The following is a 23750-nucleotide window of genomic DNA, read 5'->3' as shown; positions in this document are numbered from 1 at the left end:
AGGTGGCAGTCCCATGGACTCAGCAGATTGCAGCAGTGATGGCCATGACCCACTGAAATTATAAAAAAGGAAAAGAGGAAAAACTGCAGGGTAAAAAGAAAAACCTGCAGAGCTTGGAAAAGCAATTCCTTTTCAGTTGGGTCCCCAGTTTAAAAGTTTTTTAAAAAGGCCTACAATCACAAGGATCCTGTTGAACCCAAAAAAACATGGGAAAATCAAAAACAAAGAAACCGACTGCTATAGGATCCCAGGGGATAAAAAAAATGGTTACTGCACAGATAGTCTTAAAGGGGAAATAATATTTAAAGCAGTAACTACAAGAAAAAAAAAGACTATGGACAGCAAATTAGAAGAGCCAGACACATTTTGGATAAGGAGATATCTAAACCAGACCAAAGAATGGGAGTCTTGGAGAAGACAATTTTTAGTTTACAGAAGAATTATAGGATTCAATATGGAATCAGAAGAAGTACAAGTTAATAAGTTTTTATTTGCCTTTGGTTCATTGGCTAGTGAAGTACTCCACAGTCAACATATAGATGAATACTGGACAACGTTTAGTGAGATATTAAAACGCTTTGACAGATAATTTAAACTACAAGTTGTGGAGAGTGTAGACCCTAGAAGAAGGTAGAGCACATCCCCAGTAAAGCACCGTGGGCAATGAGAGACCCCAGAGAGAGGGCAACAAGTGACTCAAGAGCAAGGGCAACAAAAGACTCCAGCTGAGGGCAACAGAAGACCCCAGAGCAAAGACAGAAGACCCCAGAGCGAGGGGGACAATATTCAAGTACAAGATGGTTGCCAACAATGCCAGTGCAATGAAATGTACAAGCTGATGACTTTGGTGCAGAAGAAAGAAATAGCTGAGAAGCAGCTGAAAGTCTTAGGGTAGAATTTTATGCTAGCGGGATTTTACAGTCCCGCCAGAGTCATTGGAGTTTAGAATGGCTTGGCGCATTTTACGGCCCCATTCCCCCCTCATCAGGGCTGTAAAATCCCAGCCTTAGAAATAAAGTTTTTTGAAAATACTGACACATTAGCAAGATTGCAACAGCAGATGGTAGTGCTGCTGTGATGGCTATGAAAGAAGGAAAGCTATCTGAGGTAACACTAAAGAAGCAAAAAGTGCAAAAAGCAAATGAAACTGTTCTACAGGAAAATATTCACATCAGAGCCGCACTGGAAGATTTGAAACATAAATGCAAAAGGAATGTGTAACCATTCAGCGACATGAAGAAATGAAGACTGTCTTAAACAGCAGAATGGAAGAACAGCAGGAGAAACTCAAGGAGATTCTACTGAATTATACGAAAGCTTAAGATGGAGCAAGTGAGCTTCATAAAGAAAAGGAAAACCTGTTGAAGAATATTCACACGTTACAAGAATCTCTTAGGACAAAGTTTATTTCTCTGGAAAAGTATGAAGAGAAGCGAAATGAATTTAACATCACTCTGAACAAACTGAAGAACGGGTTAGCAGAGAAGACTCAGCAATATTCTATAATCTAGGAAGAAGCCAAAAGCTACAAGAAACAGACTGAAAAGCTGAAGAAGCAGTTAGATGGATAAGAGGAGGCATTGGAAAGAAAAGCTGTAACATTTTCCAAGCGGCGAGTGGATAATGAAGCCATGAGCTGCAAATTACAGAACTGAAACAAGTTAAGACTTCACTGGAGACGGACCTGGCCAACAGTGAAACCAAAATGAAAGACAAGGACAAAGCTCTGCTGCAGACAGAGAAACAAAAGACAGAAATAAGATTGGAAAAATGTAAATCCACGCTGAAGTGCAAGGAATTAGAGGAAGAAAAAGCATTGGACATCTCAGACGTACTGAGAACCATTGAGCTGAATGAAAAGCTTCTCATTGCAGGATTCCTAGCTTCTGACCTGCTCTTGTGGGCACAGTATTTATATGGCTAGTCCAGTTCAGTTTCTGGTCAATGGTAACTCCCAGGATGTTGATAGTGGGAGAATCAGTGATGGTAAAGTCATTGAATGTCAAGAGAAAATGGTTAGATTCTCTTGTTGGAGATGGTCATTGCCTGACACTTGTGTGGCACGAATGTTACTTGCCACATGTCAGCCCAAGCCTGTGTATTGTCCAGGTCTTGCTGCATTTGGACATGGACTGCTTCAGTATCTGAGGAGTCACGAATGGTGCTGAACATTGTGCAATCATCAGCGAACATCCCCACTCCTGACCTTATGATGGAGGGAAGTTATTGATGAAGCCGCTGAAGATGGTTGGGTTGAGGACACTACCCTGAGGAACTCCTGCAGTGATGTCTGGAGACTCCAACAACCTTCCTTTGGGCCAGGCATAACTCCAACCAGTGAAGCGTTTTCCCCGTTCCCATTGACTCCAGTTGTGCTAGGGCTCCTTGATGCCACGCTCAGTCAAATGCTGCCTTGATGTCAAGGGCAGTCATTCTCACCTCACCTCAGGACTTCAGCTCATTTGTCCATATTTGAACCAAATCTGTAACGAGGTCAGGAGCTGAGTGTCACTGGCGGAACCCAAACTGGGAATCAGTGAGCAGGTTATTGCTGAGTAAGTGCCATTTGATAGCTAGGTGTCGGCAACACCTTCCATCACTTTGCTAATGTTCTGATGTGGCAGGACTGCAGAGTTGAGAGCTGACCCATTGGTTGTGGGATTGCTTAGCTATGTCTATCAGTCCCAGAATATTGTCGGTATCCATGGAACTCAGCCTCAATGTGACCCAGGATCTTCAGGAATGGAGGGTGACAGCAGGACAGCACTGGTGAAAAGAGATTGGGACACATGGCTGTCTTGATGGAAAGTACCAGGGCCCTGAGTGAAAAGCATTCAGCAGGATGCACAATGGTGAATAAACTAGCCACAAGTTTCTTGGACTATTCACATGAGATGACACTGTTCCAAGAAAATCCCAATGGCAATGTGTCAACTCTTCTTCATCAAATCAGTGCTGGTTCCAAAGTATTAGAGTACATGACAAATTTCTTCGCTTAAATTACTTACATCTGCTCTTGCAATGCTGGATCACTGTTTGCACTGTCTAAGAATCATCTAGTTAGCCCTATTCCATCATAACCTCACTGTTACAATCAGCAATAACAAATCAATGACTCTCCTTTCATTAAGCGCTTTCTCCTCTTCTGAATGGGCTGCTTCATGCTGGGATATTCTTCTTGCACAAGTGCCTGTTCTTCATGTGCATGCCTAGGCAATGATGGAGTAACAGGCATGTCCCCACTCTACCATTACCATCAAGCCAGGGGATCAGGCCTGGTTCAATGAAGAGTGCAGGAGGGCATGCCAGGAGCAGCACCAGGTATACCTAAAAATGAGGTGTCAACCTGGTGAAGCTGCAACACAGGACTACTTGTTCTTTAAACAGCATAATCACCAAGCAATAGACAGTACTAAGCAATTCCATAGCCAACGGATCAGATCTAAGCTCTGCAGTTCTGCCGCATCCAGTCATGAATGGTGGTGGACAATTGAATAACTCACTGGAGGAGGTAGCTCCACAAATATCCCCATCCTCAATGATGGAGGAGCCCAGCACATCAGTGCAAAAGACAAGGCTGAAGCATTTGCAACAATCTGTAGCCTGAAGTAGCGAGTGGATGATCTCTCTGTCTCCCCCGGAGGTCCCCAGCATCACAGATGCTAGTCCTCAGCCAATTCGATTCACTCCACGTGATGTTAGGAAATTGCTGAAGGCACTGGATATTGCAAAGGCTATGGACGCTGACAATATTCTGGCAATAATACTGAAGACTTGTGCTCCAGAACTTGCTGCACTCCTAGCCAAGCTGTTCCAGTGCCGCTACAACACTGGCACCTACTCGGCAATGTGGAAAATTGCCCAGGGATGTCCTGTACACAAAAAGCTGCACAAATCCAACCCAGTCAATTATCACCCCATCAGCCTACTCTCGATCATCAGTAAAGTGATGGAAGGGGTCATTGACAGTGCTATCAAGTGGCACTTGCTTAGCAATAACCTGCTTACTGGTGCCCAGTTTGAGTTCCGCCAGGGTCATTCAGCTTTTGACCTCATTACAGCCTTGGTTCAAATATGGACAAAAGAGCTGAACTCCCGAGGTGAGGTGAGAGTGTCTGCCCTTGACATCAAGGCAGCATTTGACTGAGTGCGGCATCAGGGAGCCCCAGCAAAACTGGAGTCAATGGGAATCAGAGAGAAATCTCTCCACTGGTTGGAGTCATACCTAGCACAAAGGAAGGTGGTTGTGGTTGTTGGAGGTCAATCATCTCAAATCCAGGATATCACTACAGGAATTTCTCAGGGTAGAGTCCTCAGCCCAGTCATCTTCAATTGTTTCATCAATGACCTTCCTTCCATCATAAGGTCAGGAGCGGGGATGTTCGCTGATGATTGCACAATGTTCAGCATCATTCGTGACTCCTCAGATCCTGAAGCAGTCCATGTCCAAATACAGAAAGGCCTGGACAATATCCAGGCTTGGGCTGACAAGTGGCAAGTAACATTCACACCACACAAGTGTGCCCAGCAATGACCATCTCCAACAAGAGAGAATCCAACCATTGCCCTTGACATTCAATGGCATTACCATCACTGAATCTCCCACTATCAACATCCTGGGGGTTACCATTGACCAGAAACTGAACTGGACTAGCCTTATAGATACTGTGGCTACAAGAGCAGGTCAGAGGCTAGGAATCCTGCGGCGAGTAACTCACCTCTTGACTCCCCAAAGCTTGTCCACCATATACAAGGCACAAGTCAGGAGTGTGATAGAATATTCCCCACTTGCCTGGATGAGTGCAGCTCCAACTACACTCACGAAGCTCAACACCACCCAGGACAAGCAGCCTGCTTGATTGGCACCACATCCACAAACATTCATTCTCTCCACCACTGACGCACAGTAGCAGCAGTGTGTGTACCATCTACAAGATTCACTGCAGAAACTCACCAAGGCTCCTTAGACAGCACCTTCCAAACCCATGACTGCTAACATCTAGAAGGACAAGGGCAGCAGATAGATGGGAACATCACCACCTGGAAGTTCCCTCCAAGTTACTCACCATCCTGACTTGGAAATATATCGCCGTTCCTTCACTGACGCTGGGCCAAAATCCTGGAACTCCCTTCCTAACAGCACTGTGGGTGTACCTACACCACATGGACTGCAGCAGCTCAAGAAGACAGCTCACCACCACCTTCTCAAGGGCAACTAGGGATGGGCAATAAATGCTGACCTAGCCAGCGATGCCCACATCCCATGAATATTTTTTTAAAATCTCTCCTGTCTGCCACTTTATTACAAACCTTCCCTTATGATCTTTTACCCACACTCCCCCCTTTCACTTAGTACATCATTGACATTTCCCAGTTCTGATCAAAATCTGAAACTTTAACTCTGTTTCTCTCTCCACAGATGCTGCCTGACCTGCTGAGTATTTCCAACATTTTCTGTTTTTATTCCAGATTTCCAGCATCTGCAGCATTTTGCTTTTGTGAGGTTATAAAAGTTGATAGGGGAGTCAAAATTGCAGAGAATATTTTGAATTGTGAGGCTGGAAACTCTTTGCACTCAGAGGAACCTAGGAGTCTTTGTACACAAAACATCAACATGCAGAGAGTGCAAATAATTAATAAGATAAATTATATGTTAGTTTTTGTTGCAAAGGGATTGAAGTTACAAGAATAAAGAAGTCTTACTACAATTATAATGGACAATGGTGAGGTCACACCTGAAGCAATGGGTGCAGTTTTGGTCTCTTTATCTAAGGAAGGACATACTTGCTCCAGAGGAATACATCGAAGGTTCGCTAGACCGGTTCCTGAGATAAGGGCCAGAACTTTCCGCTGATCGGGCAGGCTCACACCTGACCCGAACGCACGTGAAATTGTGCGAAATGTCATTGGGTGTGCATCCCGACCTCACTGTGCACGCGAGCAATACTGAGGTTGGCAGGCGTGAGTGAGAGTCAGACCCGTGCCCTCCGGTAATTAAAGAGCCAATTAAGGCCATTAAAAACCCTACTGTCCATGATTTCACGTTACCCGTGTGATTTCGCACTTGTCGCATGGGCAATACAAACAGGCAGGCAGCCCATTTTTAATGGAGCCTCATCCAAGAGTGGGATGAAATATCCAGGGTGAAATATAATAAAAAAATATATCTGGGGCCTGATGTTTTTTGGGTTTTGTTAACAGGTGCATGAATATGCTGCATAGACACAATTTGGTGCATTTTTTCCTTGTCATTTAATCTGTCCAGGACTGCAGCTCCCTGACACAGCTCCGCAGCAGCTGTCTGCCTTCAGGGAGCTTGCTAGAAGCGCCCACCCACACCCTCACTTTTGTCAGCACCTGCCCTCTTCCCTTGGCAGCACTGAGGATTTCTTAGCGTGCGTTTCACGCTGGCCAGCCAGGGGGCCGATTGCAGGCGAAAGCGTATCCGCTTCTGGGCCCGCCGACTTGGCGTGCAAACAAAGCGTGAAATTCAGGCTGAGAAGATTGTCCTATGAGGAGGGATTGAGTAGACTAGGATTTTATTCCCTGGAGTTTAGAACACTCAGATGTGGTCTAATTGACACAGATAAAATCCTTAAGGGGCTTGACAGGGTAGATGTTGAGAAAATGTTTACCCTGGTTGGAGAATCTAGAACACCAAAATAAAGGGTCAGTTATTTAGGATTGAAGTGAGGAGAAATTTCTTCACTCAAAGGATTGGGAATCTTTGGAATTCTCTACCTTGGACAACTATGGATGCTCAGTCATTGAGTATATTCGAGACAGGTTAACAGAATTTTGGGTACTAAGAGAGTGACGGATACGGGGATAGTTCTAGCTGATTCTTGTAGCTGATTTGGGATGTTGACACTGACTACCAAAAATGGAAACGGTTACATTTTCCTCTCCACCTCTACCGCCCTTGGTCCCTCTTTTCCTCTTCTTGGTCCCTCCCACACATTTTTCAACACCCCACCTGCTCCCTCCCCTCACCTTCATGTCACCACCTAACTCCGCCGCCCCGCCCCCCCCTCCCCGCCCCCCCCCCCCCCCCACTTTTTTCAGGCCAACCCCCACAGCCCAGTCAACTTGATAAGTACAAAGTTCACCAACTAAGTTTATACAATATTGCACTATTTGGATAGAGACAACACAGGCAGGCATATGCAATCTTAAAATTAGAGATTAGCTTTAGCTTTTTAGGAGTGAAATCAGGAGCACCTTTGAATCCAAAGTGTAGTGGAAATTTGTAAATCACTCTCCAAAAATCTGGGGATGCTGTAGGGGGCCAATTGCAACTTTCAAGATTAAGAGGGATAGATTTTCACTAGGTAATTTCATAAGGAAATTGGTTGGGTGCTGGAGGGAAATAAACTTGCAGAATTACAGGAATACAGCAAGGGAATGGGGCTTACTGGATTGCTCCACAGAGAGTTGGCATGGACCCGATGGGCCAAATAGCCATCTTCTGTGTCATAATGATTCTATGACTCTTAAGGGGATCAAGGGGCATGGAATGAAGGCTGGTGAAAGGAGCTGAGTTATAGATCAGCCATGATCTAATACAATGATGGGAAAGGCTTCAGGAGCTAAATGGGCGACTCCTGAGGCTGAATGACCCAGCCTGTTCCTATATTCCTACAAGAATGATTCTACAACGTAATAGTCTAAAACTGTGAACAGAGGCTCTGAATTCACTGGGAAAAAGGTTGGGGTGTGATATAATTCAGGTTTCAAAAATACTGAGATGTTGGAGTAATGAAGGTCACAGAATGAAAGGATGATTAGAAAACATGTTAGAATGAAGCATAGATCAAAGTGACACACAGATTGTTATGACTTCATTCCTCTTTGAACCTAAGGAATTTTCAATGGTGGAATGTAATGGGTCAGTTGAGTAATATAGACTGTGACCTTAGATTAATAGTCCCAAGCATCGACCTTACTGTTACATGGTCAGGGAGAAATGTTAGCATTGTTGGAAATTTGCCATGGGAAGATTAGATAAATTAAGGAGGGTTCAAGATAGTGCAAACTGCAGATGGGCCATGAAGGGAGTAAACTTAATAGGCCAGATCTTCAGGAATTTAAGATCACTCTGGAACCCAGTTAGGACTTGAATGCAGGGGATGCTTTCACAGACTGGAAATGGCTGGATTACCGATGATTGTTCTGAGGCTGGACAAGAACTTGACAATATGTAAGACATCTTGTGGCTGCTATGGGCTAAGAACAAGGATTAGACAATCCGTGAGAGATCTGGAACTAATGGGAGTTACTTAGGAGATACAATAGATGATGATACCAAAAAGTAATATAGATTAGAAAATGAGACAAACAATAGATGATATATCTGGACCTACAATGGGTTATAGAACAATAGACAGACAGTAGATTCAATATCTAGAACTAATGTGGATTACATAGTGAGAGATAGATATTAAGTTAATATATATGGAGCTCCTTAGAGTCTAAATGAAATATTTGGATCTACTGTGGATTATGAATCAATGAATAGGCAGTAGGTGAGACGTCTGGTGCTATTGTTGGTTATAGAAAGAAAAAAAAAGTCATCGTGTCTTTCACTCCCTCAATTCTACACTGCAGTGTCAGCCTAGAAATCTGTACTCAAACCCTGGAGTGGAATTATGAACTTACAAGCTTCAGATTCAGAAGTGAGAGTGCTACCACAGCTTACTCTGTGAACTAGGGAAAGACAATAGATTTTGGGTTATAGAACAAGTGATTGACAGTAATTGAGATATATGGTTCTGCCATGTCTTATGGGCCAAGTGATAAAGAATAAATTTTATCAGGGCAAGGGGTATCATGTTTTTTAGAGCACATTAATAAATTCCATTGCAAATCGGAAATTTTGGAAACAACATCAGTGAGAATTGGAGTAGACACAGCTTCTAGGGTCAAGGAGACAAAACAAGGCAGATGAGCTGAGGGCACAGATTTGCACTTGAAAGTATGATATCATAGCTATTACAGAAACATGGCTTAAAGAAGGGCAGGAATAGCAGCTCAACGTTCCTGGGTTCCAGGTTTTCAGATGGGATAGAGAATGGGATAAAAAGATAGAAGGAAGGTTCACAATGCTGGATAAAGAAACAATTGCAGTTGTGAAGAGAGATGATGTGCTGAAGGAGCATCAAATGGAGACATATAGGTTGAACTGAAGAACAAGAAAAGGGCATTCACACTGCTGGGACTTTACTATAGATCCCCAAACAGTCAGATGGAGATAGAGAGCAAATATGTAGGCAGATTGCTGAGAAGTGCAGGACAAAACAGCAATAATAGTTAGCGATTTCAACTACCCTAATATTAACTGGGATAAAACCAGCATAAAGGTACAGAGGTCACAGGATTCTTAAAATACATTCAGGAAGAGATATTTTAGCAAGTACCTAATAAGCCCAACAAGAGAAAGACAGTTCTAGACTTAGTATTAGGAAATTAATCTGGGCAGGAAGAAGGGTATCAGAGGGAAAGCATTTTATTGGTAATCATCACCATAAGACTTAGAGTAGTTATAGAAAAAGGTTAAAGATAGACCACGAGGAAAAGGTTTAACTGGAGAAAGGTCAATTTTAATAAACTGAGGTGCAATTTTGTATTGGACTGTAAACAGCTACTTGAAGGTAAATCATTGTCAGCGCAGTGGGAGTATTGAAGGAGGAGATAGAGAGAATTCCGAAAAAGTATGAACCACAAAAAATGGTGGCACTCTCAAATCCGGACCCCCTTGAATGTCAAAGACTAGGATAGGGCAAAAGAAAAAGCTTTTGTCCCAGATGCCAAGAGCTCAACACTGCAAGGAGTACAGAGGAATAAATTAAAAACAAAGAAACTTGGAAAGCAAAGAAAGGGCATGAGAAAATGCTAGCAAGTAAAATCAAGGAAACCCCAAAGATGTTCTATAAATAAAGAGTACTGTTGTAATGCAGATAACAGGGCAGCCAATTTGTGCATAGCAAGATCCCATAAACAACAACGGGATAAATGGCCAGATCATCTCTTTTAGTGATGAGGGATAAATATTTGCCAGGAAACCAGAGGGGCTCCATGGATCTTTTCCAAATCATGCCACACATCTTTTATATCGATCAGGGCAAACAAGGCCATGATTTAACATGGCCAACAGTGCAGCACTCCCTCAGTATTGCACTGGGAGTGTCAACCTGCATTATTTTCTGTAGAGGGGCTTGAAATAACAACCTACTGACTCAGAAGTGAGAGCTACCACTGAGGCATGGCCAACATAGTGATGTGCGGAGGAGGCTTCAAACAGCCCAACCCCACCCTGACAATCCCGGTACTAATGTGTAGAATTAGGTTCCTCAAACACAAGTTCATGGCAATAAAATTCTCTACCCACTACACAAACTGAGATGTGAATTCATTTGATTTTAAATGTAAAATAATTCTATGAGAACCTGTACTTCAATAACCTCCTTTATGGAAGGAACGCTTAACAATGCACTTAGAAAATCTAGTATGATCAGATAGACTCAGCATGGTTTTATGAAAGGGAAATCATGTTTGACAAATTTAGTAAGGAATTTTGAAGATGTAATGCATGGGGTGGATAAAGGGCAGCATATAGATATCCAAAAAGCACTTGATAAGGTGCTGAGGAGATGGTGGCATAGTGGTAATGTCACTGCACTAGTAATTCAGTAAACCCAGGTTAATGCTCTGGGGACATGGATTCAAATCCCACCATGGCAGCTGGTGGAGTTTGAATTTAGTTAATAAATGGGGAATATGAAGCTAGTCTCAGTATTGGTGAAGTTATTGTTAATTGTTGTAAAAACCCATCTGGTTCACTAACGTCCTTTAGGGAAGGAAATCTGCCATCCTTACCTGGTCTGGCCTACATGTGACTCCAGACCCACAGCAATGTGGTTGACTCTGAAATGGCCTAGTAAGCCACTCAGTTCATGGGCAACAAATGCTGGTCTTGCCAATGATGCCCACATCCCATGAAAGAATGAAAAAAAAAGTTAATACACAAGATAAGGGCTCATGGAGTTGGGGATAATATGTTAGCATGGGTTATTATTGTTGGCTATCTATTGCCAGCGAGGATGATTGTCTTCCATCAGACTTTATGGCATGTAGGGCATTTGTTGTCATGTGGTCATGTATTATCAGTTCAGGTTATGGTGTGTTCTTTTCACTGCATTCGCTTTTCCTCTTCATTTTGTCTCAGGGTCTCAAAATGCTGGGATCCTTCCCACAGACTCTGCTGCCATCTGGTTCAGCCCAGGGTAATGGTCTCCCAGGAGTTGCTGTCAATGTTGCATTTCTTCATGTTGGCTTTCTGCACATTCTTAAAGTGATTCTTCTGGCCTCCTCTGGTCTGTCTGCCCTGACTGAGCTGGAAGGAGACCTGCTTCGGGAGCCTGATAGCTGACATCTGAACTATCTGACCAACACAGTGAAGCTGATGGTGGATGCTCATAGCCGGATAGAGGATTAGTTAACGGACAGGAGATCAATAGATTTTTAGTCCCACAGGTAATCAAGGAATATGGGGAGCAGGCAGGAAAATTGGGCTGAGGCAGAAGACCAGCCATGATTATTTTGAATGGTGGAGCAGGCTCAAAGGGCCAAATGGTCCACTTCTGCTCCTATTTCTTATGTTCACGGTGTGCCAAATTGAGTCACAGCCAATCAAAAGAATTTTTGAAGTCACTTTTAAAATGGAAGATATGTGGTAGGCAATTTCTGCATTGCAAGATAGCACAAACTGCAATGCGGTAATGCCTAGACAATCTGTTTGAGTGATGTTGGTTGAGGGATAAATATCAGCCAGGACACTTGGGGAAAACACCCCTGCTCTTTTTCAAAATAGCGCCATGGCCTCTTTCATATCCAAACGAGAGGGCAGATGGAACATTGGTTTCAAGTCTTATCCAGCATGCTACACTGTTGCTCCTCTGAACTATCAGCCTAGATTACCTGCTCTGTTCCTGGAGTTAAATTTGAACCCACAACCATCTGACTCAAAAGCAAGAGTACTACCACTGAATCAAGCCTGTTTATTTAAAAGGGGTTGTATCAGAGAGGTTGATTTAAAGGTAACAATATGTTACATTCTCTCTGGATTCATTTCTATAGGACCTTATTGTGTGGGAATTATTCTAGACAGCCAGTACCAGATTGATATTATTGCTGTGCGGTTTATAAAAAAAACTTATTCCATTAACATGTCCTTAGAGCCATGATATTTCAGTCAAATCGAAGGCAAGAGTATTACTGCAGCAAAGGCTATTCTCAGAAACATGAGTGACTGCCAAACCCACTCAGAAATGCGTTGTCCTAGAATCTAATGAACAGTGCCTGGCTTTCCGGCTTTGGAAGACAGTGTTTAAGACAGTTTTGTGTGGAACAATTGTTTCAGTTTGTTACACATGGGCATTCCAGACACTAGCTGTTAATTCTCAAAGGAGTAAATGTGTTCGATTACAGGAATGCAATGCTCAGACTGCATTTATTGGAAAAAATGAGATTTATAACCTACTGGACAAATTGGCATTCTGAGGTAATGAAAATTACTGCACATTTTGTGGGTTTTTTGTAATATCTCGTTCACCAGATTTTATATATACTGGCAATTTCCCACCTTTAAAAGAATACATGGGCACCTTGTGTTATTTTAATATTGGTTTGTCTTGTGAATGGGTGGAATTTAATACAGGACAGCACCATGGGACAGTGACTCACTTTCACCTTAGAGAGAGAGAGGGGTCTGCGTAGTGGTACTGCCACTGCACTAGTAATCCAAAGGCCCAGAATTCAATTAATAAATCTGGAATATAAAGCTAGTCTCAGTAATGGTGACAACTATCATCGATCGTTTTAAAAACCCATCTGGTCACTAATGTCCTTTAGGGAAGGAAAACTGTCATCCATACCTGGTCTGGCCTACATGTGACCCAGACACATTGCAATGTGGTTGACTCCTAATTGCCCTCTGACATGGCCGAGCAAACCACTCACTTTAAGGGCAATTAGGGATTCCCATGAAAGAATAAATAAACAAAAGCCTCTGGGACTTACTTTCTAATTAAAGCTATACTGGTGGGATGATGCTCATCTCCATCTAGAGCAGTAAAAAAAACAGATACCCATCTGGATCGCGTCTTTTATGACCTCATGATGTTCAAAACTGCTTCACGGTCAATGAAGTACTTTTGAGGCTTAATAGCTGCTACAATGTAGGGAAGTATGGCAGCCAACATGCACACAGCAAGTTCTCACAAACAGCAATGAGATAAATGCCAAGATCACCTGTTCTGGAAATGTTGGCAGTGGGATGACTATTGGGCAGAACACCAAAGAGAGCTCCTCTTTGAATATTACCAAGGGATCTTTTACATCCACCTGTAAGGGATAGAAAGGATCTTGATTGGACCTCTAACCTGAATGATTTTGTCTCTGACATTGCAGCACTCGCTCAGTACTGCACTGGAGTGCCAGTCTGGATGTCCTGCTCAAGTCTCTGGATTAGGAGTTAAACCCATGGCCTTCTGACTGAGAGGAAAAACTGTCTCAATTCTTTAAACTCAAATTCAAATTCTCAACCAAATTCTCATTCTCTGGATTATACTGCAGCAGCAAAGGCCCCAAAACACCCATGTTCCATGCTCAGTTAATCTGTCCTTTCGGTGTTAACCAGCTCAGCACATCTCCATACTTCTTTTTGCATATTTCCACAAGCAGGAAATTCTGAAATCAAAAGCTGGGCTCAGATTTTCACTCCCGGGTCAGGTGCACAGACAGCGGTGGTAGTGGGGGTGGGCTGTTGGATTAGAAGCCGGGCCCATTCGCCCCTAGAAGGAATGCGGAGGCTGCCGGGTGCAGGCTGGGTGGAAGGCCTGGCACTTTGTTGAATTACATTTTAAAAATTATTAAAACAAACAGCCCTCACCGCTCATACCCCTAATAACCCCACGCACTTCCCATGCCTCATCTATGCCAACCCATGCCATCTCATGCCCTCCACCCATCCCATGGCCTCTCATAGTCCCTATGGCAACCCATACCCCTCTACCCAACCCTCATAGCCCTCATGCCCCCATGCCCCCCACATCCCCATTGCCTTTTATAGCCCCTTTGTCAACTTAATGCCAACTCCTGACCCCCATCCACCACCCTTTTCCCTTACTGCCTCCGTGCTAGCTCACCTAGTATCCTTTGACATCCCTTAACAGCTTTGACAATTCCAATGAGTTTATGCACTTTTTACACACAATCATGTTTACTTTTAACAATTCCAAATGATGTCTTACCTTTCTTAAAGGTGTCCCGGGACCATATCCAAAGGGGTACCTCACATGTCTAAATGGGTACCCTGGCTATCCAAACAAATCCACCAATTTCAGACCTCCCCTTACCTGTCTAATCTGCACACTCCGGATTTCACACGCCTGGCCTATGAAAATCTACTTCAGTGGAGGCAGCTGGTGACTTAAATGGCCAGTTGCCTCCGTAAACTGCTCATGAGCGAATCCTGGCCTGACTCCGGTCCTGCCCCTGTGAAAATAGGAAGCGCTGAGTTCAGGGGCAGAACCTAGGATTTCTGGGCTCATCTGTTATTTCAGCCATGATGGATGTGGCCCCAAAGTAGTTAGATTGTCAAGAAAACCCAATTGGTCCTTTAGGAAGAGAAAGCTACCATCTTTAGTCAGTGTGACCCCAGTCCGACAATGCAATTGACTCTTAACTGCCCTCTGAAGTGGCCTAGCAAGTCAATTGGTTGTATTGAAACTGCCAACAGCAGTTCAAAAAGAAACCTCAACACCACTGTCCCAGGGCAATGAATGGCAGACGTGCCAGTGATACCCATATCCGTGGGTTATGCCAATGGAGTTGGCCAGCCAGGGCTTTGGTGTACCAAACATGATAGCACACAGAATTAAAAGTAACCCTGTAACATTGGTCGGGAGGTAAGAAACAAAGAATATGAACACAGTGTTCAAACTCTAATGGGCGGGATGCAGACCGATGTGTAGATGGGACCAGGAACTTACAAAGGGACATAGGAAGACTAAGTAAGAAGGCAAATCTAAGGCAATAAGAGTTCAATATAGACAAGGCTGAGGTCATCCATTTTGGATCTAAGAAAGAAAAATCATAACATTTTCTAAATGGTGAGAGGAGGACTAAAGGGATTTTGATGTCCGGGTACACAGATTTCTAATGCAGAGGTATGTAAAATAATCAAATGTTAATGGAATTTTGTGCTTCTATGAAGAAGGCTGGAATACGAAGGAGAGGAAGTTATGCTTTAGTTGTACAGAGCTTTGGTCAGACCTTATCTGAAATATCATCTTCAATTCTGGGCACGGCAGCTCAGTAAGATTATATTGGCCTTGGACGGGATACAGTGCAGATTATAGCAGGGCTTGAAGGGTTAAATTATGAAGACAAGTTGTATAAAGTTGGTTTGTATTCCCTCGAGTTAAGAAGGTTAAAGGATGACCGAATCAAAATGATTTAAATGATAAAGGAATTTGATAGGGTAAATACAGAGAAATCATTTCACCTGTGAGGAAGTCAGGGACAAAGGCCTGAATTTTACCATTGGTGGATGCACGCGATCGGCGAGCCAGGGAGCAGCTGGGATACAGGCCCACCACCGTGATTGGCCCCCGGCCGCAATTTCACGCCGACTGGCCAATTAACAACCAGCCAATGGGAAACGCGCAGTGAAAAGCTCAGCGCTGCCAGTGTGGGCGAGGGCGGGCGATGATGTCACCACGGGTGCAGGTGAGCCCTGCAAGAGAGCTCCCTGAAGGCAGGCAGCTGCCTCAGTGAGCTACAGACCTGGAAATGCTAAACATAAAGGTTCAAATAGCTGCAAAAGAAATCCATGCATCATAATCAATCATCTGAAAATATAACTGATAAAAATGCTGCCCACGAATATTTATTTTTATTTTATTACATAACGGAAATTTCGTCCTGCCCTTGGATGAGGTTCGATGAAAAATGCAAAGGCCACCTGACCGATCCGCCCGTCCGCCAACTGTAGAGTTGGACGGGCCACGAAAACTCAGAGACAATTGCACCATTAATGGGCTTAATCACCCCCTTAACTGTCGGCGGGCACGCTTCCAACTTTCAGTGCGCTCGCTGAGCAAAATATCGAGCAAGTGCGTGATGACGTCGGGACGCCCGCTCGATTTGACACCTGATTGGGTCGGGCATGCTCCCACCCACAGGACGTAAAATTCAGCCCGAAAAGACAGAGGGCCAAATTTTCACCTCTGAGCCGGGTGTGCAGAGTTGCGAAGTTTCCTGACTCTGCAAAATCGACTCGGGAGTAAGTACCCCGTTAACAAGAGTCGGGCCTGCCACCCCCAGACACAGCGCAGAGGCAGCCACGAGGGCTGCCGGGTGCCAAGGCAGGTTGGTTAAATGGCCCACCTCATAGCTCTCAGACGTCGTCCTAGTTACAATAAAAGGAGTAAAACAAAAAAAGCCCTCAGCCCCCTCACTCCCCATGCCGTATCTATGCCATATCATGTCAACTCATGCCCCCCACCCACCTCCCATAGTCCCTCATACCCTCCATGCCAATCTATGCCCCTCTCCTCATCCCCCATGGCCCTTTATAGCCCCTATGCCAACTTACTGCTAACTCACGCCAATGCATGCCCCCATCCACTACCTTTTGTCCTTACACCCTCCATTCCAACTCACCCAGTATCCACCATGGAAAGATCAAATAAAATAAAGTTCTAAATATCTGTTACAGACTTCACTGTATTAAAGAAACACTTCCATTGATAAAAGCCCATTCGCTACATTTAAATCCTTTCAAATATTTAATACCTTATATAAACAATCATATCCTTCAAGTACTTAACCCCCATAAAAATAAACATTTGTATTCATAGCCCCATATCAAAAGCAGCTGATCTATTTATGATCACTTGGAATTATTAATCAGACTGTGAACTTCCTGGCCCTCCACTGTGCTAATGATAGGTTGTGGAAGCAGTCAAGCACCACTGATCCTATAATGATAGTCATCAAACTTATGTCAACAGCCATCGATTGAAATTGCAAGCACTTATTTCTTTCAACTGTGGCCTGTTTTTTTTTCAAAATTTAAGGATCAGGAGATTTAAATGACAGCTTGACAGTTCCACAGACACTATCCACTTTTTGTGCAAATTCATGTCTACTCCCAAAATCCCAAAAGGGGCACCTGGATCTCTCCAAAAAGGCACCTGACCTCTCCCAAAATGTACATAGCCTCTCCAAAAGGTTACCTTACCTTTCACAAAGGGCACTTGACCTCTCCAAAAGAGCACCTGGTCTGTCCAAAAGGGTACCCAGCCTCTCCAAAAGGGTACCTGGTCTGTCCAAAAGGGTACCCAGCCTCTCCAAAAGGGTACCTGGTCTGTCCAAAAGGGTACCTGGTCTGTCCAAAGAGCTCCATTATGTTTAGAACTTTTCCTCAAATGTCAAAACCCATAAGCTGTGTTGTGGAAATTCTGATAATAAAAATAGTTTCTGTTTGAAGGCAGCCGCACTTTTGAATGTGCTGCTGTCTCCATGATCTGTGGATGTGTGAAATACCTCCCACCTCTTCTTCCCCCGCGGCCCCCCCCGGTGAAAATGGTGGCTGTCGGGTTCGGGCATGGGACTTCTGGATTCCAGGCTCTGGCGCCATTTTGGCTAAGGTGCAGAGCCCCTCTGACTTAAGAATCTTCAAATTAAAGCCAGGCCGTTCAGGGGTGAAACCAGGAAACACGGCTGGTAATCATCAGCTAGAACTTGCTCCCTCAAAAAGTTATGGATGTTGAGGGTCACTTGGGGGCTTTCAAGACTGAGACCCATCTGAAACATTTCTCTCTCCAAAGACACTGCCAGACTTGGTGAGTATTACCGGCATTTTCTCTTTTTGTTTTAGATTTGCAGCATACACAGTATTTTGCTTTTGTTGATAGATTTTTGTTGGTTAAGAATAGAATGAGAAAGGAGCTCTGGAAGGAAACTCGTGTTGAGGCACAAGTCAGTCATGATCTAATTGAATCATAGAGCAGGTTTGAGGGGCCGAGTGGTCCAATCCACACTGGGGTGCAGGTGAAAAGTGAATCCAATAGTTTGATTGGTGGCCTCCAGTGGGCCCATTAAGGATGGCAGATTCAGCCCCTATCACTGTGGAAAAACTGGTCAGAGCATCAGTGAGAGTTTTACATTTGAAAGAACCTTCACTTCAATACTGCTCATTTTAATAAAGGCCATGACGAATTTAGCAATGGCCAGAATATACATGCAGATCAGGCTAGGACTTTCACAATGCTACATTCAACATCTTTAAGTCCGTTAGATGATTGTATAACATGCATAGCGAGGCTGAATTTCCCCCTCTGCACCCTCCCGCCCAGACCATTTCAAGGGAATCCCCATGTGTCTCCTCATTCTGAATTCTGAAGGCCGGCCCCTATTGGTCCATTTTAGCTTCCGTCCAGGGATGGGGGAGTTAAGTCTCATTGAACATGTGGAGAAGATAAGATAGAGGCTTTCAAGAAACAGAGTCTAATGCAGGACAGGATATAATGAAAGGCAGACATGAATTCAGGGACAAAGGAAAGGGAGAGTTTGTGGGAGCAGGTTTGGGACAAGCATTCACGGTATGTTTTCCCCTTGGCACCTCAGTCCAGTTCACCCTGTAACAGGAAGGAAATGTCAAAGCAGAAAGCACATGCTACCAATTCAAAACAAAAAATTTATATAATTGTGACACTGATATCTGTCTTATGCTGTCTGGTCGAGCTGCATGGTGCCTCAGTTATACAATGAAATACTTTATTTTAAAAGGAATAAACAATAGAGCTTGAAAGGTTAAACAGGAAAGTTCAGAAATCCCTGTCGACTGGTCACGAGGAGGCTGGCCAACATTGCTAATCATCCCTGATCTTCCCACTAGGTGACCCCATTTACTCAATTAGAGTTCATAACATTCAGCCTTCAGGGCCTGGTTGCATGAGTTGTTTATAAACTGCCCACACTAAGGTTTTCAATCATCAGAGTCATGCTCAGGCCCTGTGTGCCCTTCTCTCTATCCTGCATTTTCACTGATATTCTCTGTGACTACAAGGATGTGGTGTCTTCACCCTCTCTTCATCTGGATTCTGTTGCTATTGCAGTGCAGCTGTTAAAGTGACCACCGTCCTGCAATTCTGGCCACATGGAACATAAATAGTCTTCTGTTTCCCTGAAAAGTCCCTGCTGCCAGTATTCTAACTTGCACCAGGCTCGTTCCCCCATCACCCTTGTGCTTGTTGACCTACACTGGGTTCAGAGCTGGCAACTCATTGACTTTAAAATTCTCATCCTTGTTTTCAAATTCTTCCATGGCCTCATCCCTTGCTATCTCTGTAACTTCCTCCAATCCAATAATCCTCTGAGATAGCTACCCTCCTGCATTTCTGGCCTACTGTGCATCATCCACTTCTTTCACATTGGTAGACATGTCTCGAGGTATGTGGGCTTGAAGCTCTGGAATTCCCTTCCGGAATCTCTCTGCTTCACAATCCCTCTCTCCTCCTTTAAGGTGCTGCTTAAAATTCACCTCCTTAACCAAGTGTTTGGTCACCTCTCCTAATATTTCCTTGGGTTAGAGTCAATATTGCCTGATAACAATCCTATGAAGCATTTTAGCATGTTTTACTATATTAAAGGCACTATATAAGTGCAAGTTATTGATGCCAATGAATGGTTTCACAGTCAGTCGGCCTAACAAGTGAGCAGGACTTTTCCCTTCGACTAGGCAGTAGAGGCTCTGTGGAACTTTGTGCCAACTATCCCAGTGTGCTGTCTCACTGACTGGTACTGAGTCATATGTGAATCACCCGGGGGGAATAAGGTGTTGGGGGAAGGGGTTTGGGTCAAACACTGAAGTCAATGGAATGCAAAATTAGATGGGTGCTCATCCTTAACCTGTCCCCACTTGGTGGCTTTGCTTAAAATTACTCCATTTCTTCATTTATTCACAGGAGGTGGACATCACATTTATTGCCCATCCCTAGTTATCTTTAAGAAGGTGGTGGTGAGCTGCCTTCTTGAATCGCTGCAGTCCATGTGATGTAGGTACACCCACAGTGCGGTTAGGGAGGGAGTTCCAGGATTTTAACCCAGTGACAGTGAAGGAACAGCGATATATTTCCAAGTCAGGATGGTGTGAGGGTTGGAGTGCATTGCAATAAGGCAGATCGTCTAGTCTTCAATTCCACAGCCTGCCTAGTCCCCATACACTGCCTTCTGGTTCAGAAAGCAGTTTTTTGCTGAGTACCCGTCGCTTGGCCACTCAGTATCTCAGAGAGGCACATGGCTGTTTGGCAAGCAACCAAGGTGTTTGCACAGACCCTCAGTGATGATGTTTTTAATTAACATTAACTGTTTCTCCCTCAGAAGCGCCATCCTCACAAAGCGTGGCTAACCCCGAGAATCCCCCCTGACTGCGAGGATCCACCCTGACCCCGAGAAGCCCCCTGACTGCGAGGATCCACCCTGACCCCGAGAAGCCCCCTGACTGCGAGGATCCGCCCTGACCCCGAGGATCCACCCTGACCCCGAGGATCCGCCCTGACCCCGACGATCCACCCTGACCCCGAGGATCCGCCCTGACCCCGACGATCCACCCTGACCCCGAGGATCCGCCCTGACCCCGAGGATCCGCCCTGACCCCCGAGGATCCGCCCTGACCCCCGACGATCCGCCCTGACCCCGACGATCCGCCCTGACCCCGAGGATCCTCCCTGACCCCGAGGATCCCCCCTGACCCCGCTGCAGTCCATGTGATGTAGGTACACCCACAGTGCTGTTAGGAAGGGAGTTCCAGGATTTTGACCCAGCGACAGTGAAGGAACGGCGATATATTTCCAAGTCAGGATGGTGAGTGACTTGGAGGGGAACTTCCAGGTGGTGGTGTTCCCATCTATCTGCTGCCCTTGTCCTTCTAGATGGCAGTGGTCGTGGGTTTGGAAGGTGCTGTCTAAGGAGCCTTGGTGAATTCCTGCAGTGCATCTTGTAGATGGTACACACTGCGGCTACTGTGTGTCGGTGGTGGAGGGAGTGAATGTTTCTGGATGTGGTGCCAATCAAGCGGGCTGCTTTGTCCTGGACGGTGTCAAGCTTCTTCAGTGGAATCATCCCAGATTTGCTCTGAGTGCGGTAGTGGGTGAGTAAAACAATGTTTTACCCGTGGGCCGCAATGGCGGCTTTTCATGCCTTACCATCCCAAATTCCCAGGAAACATATGGCATTTCTATGGTGGGCGGGCTCTCATTCGCCTGCCAGGCCATCACCCCGCCGCTTCAGCATGCTGACCGCCATATTTAAAACACAGCCATGCGCACACCTCTCAGTGCTTCCAGACAAGGACTGCTGCATGAAAGACATGGCCCCAAAAGGTAAGAAGACTGCAGCCCCCAGGGTCAATGAGGCATCCCTCAAGCGCCTTTTGGACAGTGTGGAGGCTCGCTGTGATGTCCTCTACCCCCGCTCTGGCCACAGGATGGGCAGCAATATCACTAATCCGGTTTAGGAGGCGGTGGCAGTGGTGGTCAGTGCCAACACCCTGCAAAAGAGGACAACCACCCAGTGCCAAAAAAGAATCAATGATCTCCTCCGTTCTGCCAGGGCAAGCCACTCCTCTCGTCACTCTCAACTCACACACACTCACAAACCAGCACACATCCACAGGGCCCTCACTCACTGCCAGTGCAAGTCTCATCACTATTCACTCTCTCAAACTCACCGTCAATGTCCTCATCCTGTCCATGGGACCACTCACCACCCACACATGCCAGGCACATCTATCATCTGGCCCAGCAGGTGTCCTGCTTACACTCTCTCCATCTCTATTCATGCAGGATAAGCTGGCACACAACAAGAGGGAGAGGTCACAGACTGGTAGAGGAATGACTGAAATCAAGGTCCTCACAGACTTTGAAAACAGAGCCATCCAGCTGGCCGGCGATAACCGGGACCGGTCCTGTGCTGACGGTGAGGTCAGCTCTGCTCTATCAAATGAGGATCCAGCAGTACAACATCCATCAGACAACCATGCTGTGAGTGATGTGTCCTGTTTCACAAGCCACTACCATGCACTAATTATCTCCCCTTGCTTTCACAGGCACATCTGGGAAGCAGCCGACAGAGTCCACGACTCAGGGCCTCCAGTCAAGCCCTGAGGGAAACTCAGAAGAATAATCCACTGAAACCCTCCCTGAGGTCCCATCACAGAGCTCACCCACACCCTCCAGTAGCGCAGAGACACACACCTTTGTGGGGCTTAGTTCTACAGTAGTCTCGGGGTCACAATCTAGTGAGCACATTACACTGTCTGATCCACAGCAGGGGGTGACAGGGACTTCCCAGGTCCCCGGCACTCGGAGGGCTGCTGGAGGCCAGAACACTGCTGAGTCTGAGTCAGATGATGAGCCTCTGGACTCAGTCATGTCACAGTTGCTGGAGCTGCAAAGGCAAACTCGGGAACATCAGGAAGGGATGTGCGCTGCACTCCTCAGATTGCAAAGCATGATGGAGGAGTCAGTCCGTCTTCAGGCTGAGGTGATAGCGCCAGCATTGCAATGCACCGAGGTCAACACTGGCAGGATGGCGGCCGCCATGGAGACCTTGGTCCAGCACGTCACTCCCGCATGGGCTGAACTTCATCACGAGTGCCATAGTTGGCCTCCAACAGTGTGTAGGTGAGACGGGTACCAGGCAGCTTGATCTCACTCCAGCTTCCCCTTCAGCTCGCAGAGTCAGCCAGGGGCCCTCGGGCACCCATAGGGAGGAGGATCAGCAGGTGCACGCTCCGGGGTCATCCACCCAGGTGACTCTGGGAGTGACCGGCCCATCCAACTCCCCTCTTCCTGTGACCACAGCAGCTCCAGCTCCACAGGCCGAGGAGGGTGTCACTGTCACACAGCAGGACCCTGAAAGTAGGCCGGAGCCCTCCAGGTCTCGGCCCTTCAGACGACACCCACCAAGGTCATCACAGACAGGGTGTCACAGTCAGCAGGTTGCCTCCACCTCTGCTGTGGATGTCGGGGGAGCATCAAGATGTAGCGGCAGGTTAGGAAAGTTAAGAAGAATTAGTTGCACAGCCTGGGCACGGGTGTTGATCACCTGTACAGAATGTTCACTATTGTCAATAAACTAAGAATGTCTCCCTGCCTGTGGCTCCCTGTTCTGATGAGCAGTGTTCTTGTTACTCAGATGTGAAACCTTTCTGCACAAGATAAAGGCAGGTGTCTCAGTCCAGGGCCTCTTCCCTGTGCTCTGTGCAGCCTTCAGACCAAAGTGATGGTCCAGCCTCACACTCCCTGGACACATTACTGATGCCTGCACCTCGATGGTGCTGGTCATTGCTGCCAGAATGTAGTGGGCAGGTGCCACAGAGTTCCCTCATTCTCTCCATGTGCTCTCAGCACCTTTAAGGTGGGGTTGGCCCCCGATCTCTTCGGCATCTGTGACCAGTGACTGTGCTCCTGAAGGGGTCAGGTGCTGAAGGCTGACAAAGGATCAGATGCTTTTAAAGTTTCATGGCACTGTCTCCATGATATGACCCTGATCATGGAGCGCAAGCGAGCTGCCCTCGGCCAGACAGGAGTCAGACATTCTCAGAGGCTATGTGAAGATTTATGGAATGTCCTCACTGCATGTTGTCATCCTCCTCCTGCGATCGAGCGACTATTAAGGCC

Source organism: Cetorhinus maximus, chromosome 8 (genome assembly GCF_964194155.1).
Source record: "Cetorhinus maximus chromosome 8, sCetMax3.hap1.1, whole genome shotgun sequence".
Classification (NCBI taxonomy): Eukaryota; Metazoa; Chordata; class Chondrichthyes; order Lamniformes; family Cetorhinidae; genus Cetorhinus; species Cetorhinus maximus.
Note: the sequence above shows the minus strand (reverse complement) of the source record.